A 5,238-nucleotide genomic window follows, 5' to 3' on the forward strand; every position below is an offset into this window, starting at 1 on the left:
CAAATATTGCTAAAATGTCTATACTACCCAAAGCAATCTACACATTTAATGCAATCCCTATCAAAATACCAACAGCATTTTTCACAGAGCTAGAACAAACACTCCTAAAATGTGTATGGAACCACAGAAGACCCTGAATAGCCAGAGCAATCTTGAAAAAGAAAAGCAAAGGAGGAGGCATCACAATTATGGGCTTCAAGTTATATTTCAAAGCTGTAGTGATCAAAACAGTATAAAATAGCCTCATAGAGCAATGGGAAAAAAATAGAAAACACAGAAGTAAACCCACAACTATATGGTTAATTAATCTTTGGCAAAGCAGGAAAAATAGCCAATGGGAAAAAGAGTATTTTCAACACATGGTGTTGGGAGACCGGACAGCTACATGCAAAACAATGAAACTGGACCACTTCCTTACACCATACACAAAAATAAATTCAAAATGGATGAAAGACCTAAATGTAAGTCAGGAAACCATCAAAATCCTAGAGGAGAATGCAGGCAGTAACCTCTTTGACCTTGGCCATAGTAACTTCTTTCTACGTATGTCTCCTGAGGCAAGGGAAACAAAAGCAGAGATAAACTGTTGGGACTTCAAAATGAAAAGCTTCTGCATAATGAAGGAAACAACAAAACTAAAGGTAACCTATGGAATGGGAGAAGATATTTGCAAAGGACATATCTAATAATGGTCTAGTACCCAAAATATTTATAAAAGGCAACACCTAAAAGGAAAAATAATCTAATTAAAAACTGGTAGAAAACATGAATAGCCATTTTTCCAAAGAAGACCTACAGATGGCCAACAGATAGATGAAAAGATGCTCAACATCACTTACCAGGGAAATACAAATCAAAATTACAGTGAGATATCATCTCACACCTGTCAGAATGGCTAAAATTAACAACAGAAAAAACAACTGGTGTTGGCGAGGATGCAGAGAAAGGGGAACCCTTTTGTACTATTGGTGGGAATGCAAACTGGTGCACCCCCTCTGGAAAACAGTATGGGGTTTCCTCAAAAAATTGAAAATAGAACTACCCTACAATCCTGCAGTTGCACTACTAGGGATTCACCCAAAGAATATAAAAATACTAATTCAAAAGGATCCACACACCCCAATGTTTGTAGCAGTATTGTCTACAATAGCCAAACTACGGAAACAGCCAGTGTCCATCAACTGATGAATGGATAAATAAGAGGTGGTATATATATATATATATATATATATATATATATATATATATATATATATATACACATAATGGACTATTACTCAGCCCAAAAAAGAATAAAATCTTGCCATTTGCAATGACAAATAGAGTATTAGAGAGTATTATGCTAACCAAAGTAAGTCAGAGAAAGACAAATACCATGTAATTTCACTCATATGCGGAATTTAAGAAACAAAACAAATGAGCAAAGGGAACGAAGAGAGGCAAACCAAGAAACAGACTCTTTTTTCAAAAAGATTTTATTTATTTGAGGGAGAATGAGAGAGCACAGGTGAGGGGGAGGGGCAGAAGGAGAGGGAGAGGAAGAAGCAAACTCCCCACTGAGCAGGGAGCCTGACACAGGGCTTGATCCCAGGACCAGGAGATCATGATCTGAGCTGAAGGCAGATGCTTAACCGACTGAGCCACCCAGGCGCCCCAAGAAACAGACTCTGAACTATAGAGAACAAATTGATGGATGGTTTCCAGAGGGGAGGTGGGTGTGTGGGGGGGGAATGGGTGAAATAGGTGATAGGTATTAAGGAGTGCACTTGTGATGAGCACAGGGTGATGTGTGGAAGTGTTAAATTATTATATTGTGCACCTGAAGCTAACACTGTATGTTTGCTGGAATGAAAATAAAAACTGAATAAATAAATAAATAAATAAATAAATAAATAAATAAATAAATAAAAACTGAAGACAAAAAGAGGTCCAAATATATATGTTGTCTTAAACTCTCATCTTAGAGTTTGGTCAGCTAGGTGTTTGGAAGGAATTTCTCACTGTAGAGCTAAGCCTGAAATGGTAATTGTGCCCTGAACATGAGAAGAGTGGGAAGAGTAAGGATCCAGCCCATTTTAAAGCACCAGCCTCCTTAGCACTCAGTTCCTTCTCTCTTCCCTGGATCCAAGAACTGTGGCGTTAACTCCTATTATCAGCTAAAAGGCAGGTGTTTCTGTAACCTACTGTGACCAGATGACAATTTAAAAAGGTGTTGGCGGAGGGGGAGTGGAATCTAAAAGGACTGTGGCACTCTTTGTTCCCTTAGGTTCTTTAGGGATTAACCCTTCTATGTATGTTTTTCATAGTTGTGATCAGCATGTGTACGTGCTGTTTTCTGTTTTGCTGTTTTCATTTAACATTATTTTACATTCTGATTCCCACTTACGCAGTGTACATAATTGTCATCTTTAATGGCTGGGTAACATTCCATTGTATTGAATAGCATGATACTTCTTAGGACTGGGCTCATTTCTCTAAGCAGTTATAAAAGGCTTGCTGTTTCTTAGCACCAGAGGTCTATTTTAGTTCCTGGAAGTGGAGACTAGCATGAGCGTGGGATTGCGTGGGATTCTTGAGTCATCCTCACACGGCACAGTTTGAGTGCTTTGTTAACATCACTCTGCCCACCACCTGACAGCAGAGCCTCCTGGGCTCCCTGGACGTGAGCCGTGTACTTCATAGGCAGAGGGATGGAAGTACAAGCCCCCTGACTCCCACAACCCCCCAGCTGATACTCTCTCTGTGCCAACAGCAAGAAGTTCTTGCTGCTTTCTTGCTCACCTGGGATAACTCCACCTGCATTTCCCATAGAGATACGAGAGAAAAGGCAAGGAAAGTGGGAGGTTGGATTATTATAGCCAAAAAAAGTGAAGTACAGGTCAGGGGTGCCATGGTTAAAGTTCTTCTTCGAGGCACACCTGTGAAAATGAAGTAGGATGTGGCGATGATTTCCAGGCCTGGAAAGCTGGGAAATAGCTCTCACTCTGTATACCCATTCCTGTCAGAAATGCCAGTTTTGGACATCCAATAAAGGGTTAAAAGGGATTAGCGACAAAGCAGTGAGTCCAGGCTGACCTCTACCCACTCCATGGCCAATGGCATTTTACAGTCCAGAATGCCAGTTAGCAGGATTCTCCTGAGAAGAGTGTTACATTCAGTGCCTTTGGTTAAGTCTCACTGGTAGCAACTGCCTTGAAAATGAGTGATTCTAATTGGTTACTGGGAGGGAAGAGTGATATTCAAAACACAACTGGTATGGCCCAAGCATCACTCAAATAGTCAGGGATTTATAGCTGTGTTAGCTACTACCATGCTCTAATCCTAATTGATCACTATTCTTTCTTTGCTCTTACTCTGTGCTCATTATATGACCTGTGTTCTGCAGATCACACAGGATACCAGTACTGCAGACAGGGTACTCCTGGCAGGTAGAAACAGCATATAAATGAAGAGTGGTGAGTATGTGCCAGGAGTTGAAAACCATTCCGAACAGAGGGACTCCCCCCACCTCTGCATATTGAATTCTCTAGTCAGAAAAGCCAGGGCTGTCCTGTAAGACAAAATGGACAAGTACTCAGTGCCATATGGGGCTTGTTGAATGATGGACTGGGGTCTTTTGGTCACTAAGTGCCTCTGACAAGGAGCTAAGCTTTAAAAGTCCTGGAGGAGGGAGGCCAAGACCTTGACAATGAAAGGAGAGAAACTCTCAAGGCAAGCACTTGCCTGAAAAGAAAATTTGCCCCCAAGGGTCAAGAAACTATCCTTAATCTAGGTCTTGGGCTGCCATGTGGAGACATGGATTTGTAAGACGTCTTTGGCAGATTTAGGATTTTCAAAGACGAGGATATGGGAGGCAGTGGTTAGCAGTGGTTATATAGTTACCTCAAATTCTCCATGCTCTTGTAACATTAGAATCCAAGGCATCTCTCTTTGGGTTGTCCTTTACAGAAAAAAGAATCCCTTTCCGAGAAGGGAGGGTGTAGCTAATGATCTAAGCTTCTCCTCTAATCATAATAATAGTAGCTAACATTTAATGAACTACTTAATATGTGTCAGGAACTGTGCTAAGCATTTTTATATGGATTTTCCCCTTCGATCCTGACAACAACTCTGTGAGGTAGGTACTCTTATTTCTGTCTTCACTGGGGGAAATTGCCAGGGTTACCCAGCTTGATACGGGATTTGGAAAGTACAGTAACAGCCTGCAGCAACAAAATTAAGATTCACTCAAAAAATAAATAGAGGTATGCAGGCTGTATTTGCAGAATATTCTTTAAATAACTTTGTGATTGATGGATTCTATGTAGGAAAAATTTGGTTGACGCTCAGGAACACATACATTGTACAAAGGGAAACGTGCCAATATACTGAAATGCGGTTTTATCAGGTTGTTTCGACTTAAATTTCCCAACTTGCCCACATTGATAGGTAGCACTCCCACCCCCTTTTAACCACACTTCCCTCTTGGCTGAGAAAGTATGCCTGCCTCATAAACATACATGCCATAAAGACAAATGTGGATAATCCAGTTTTCTTAAGAACCCGAGTTTGTTGAATTACATTTCCTGTTTGATAAAACTCTTCTTCAGTAGAGATATTTGCTGAATCCCTGGGTGAGAATGATTGTCAACAGAATTCTCCAGTGACCTTTATTAGGCAAATTGGAGGAAAGTAGGTGGGTCAAGAGTGGTCAGAGAAGACCCAAGGAGGAAGCAGTATTTTTGGACAAGAAAGATACAGTACTGGCTTGGGCACACAAGAGATGTGGATTTTAAGAGCAGCTCTGTCAGTGATCAGCTGTGCAATTTTGGGCAAGTCACTTAACCTCTCTGTGCCCCAAACTTCTCATCTATTTAACAACTGAGGTTGGACTAGAGGCTCTATAAGGTTACTTCCAGATCCATGACTAATAGGCTAAGCCTCAGTCAGAATCCTATCAAACATCCTTAAGTGGGGGACACCTGGGTGGCTCAGTCAGTTGGATGTCTGCCTTCCACTCAGGTCATGATCTCGGGGTCCTGGGATCGAGCCCTGTGTTAGGTTCCCTGCTCAGCGGGGAGTCTGCTTGTCCCTCTCCCTCTGACCCCCCCCACCCCCACTCATGCTCTCTCTCAAATAAATAAATAAAATCTTTAAAAAAAAAGATCCAGAAGGCTCTTTGGATGGTTCTTTTGGAGATAAGACCATGTGTAATGCATAATAGCAAATGATGTAGCCTTAGACATTGTCAGACCCTCT

Source organism: Ursus americanus, chromosome X (genome assembly GCF_024610735.1).
Source record: "Ursus americanus isolate L20-20 chromosome X, mUrsAme1.1.p, whole genome shotgun sequence".
Taxonomy (NCBI): Eukaryota; Metazoa; Chordata; class Mammalia; order Carnivora; family Ursidae; genus Ursus; species Ursus americanus.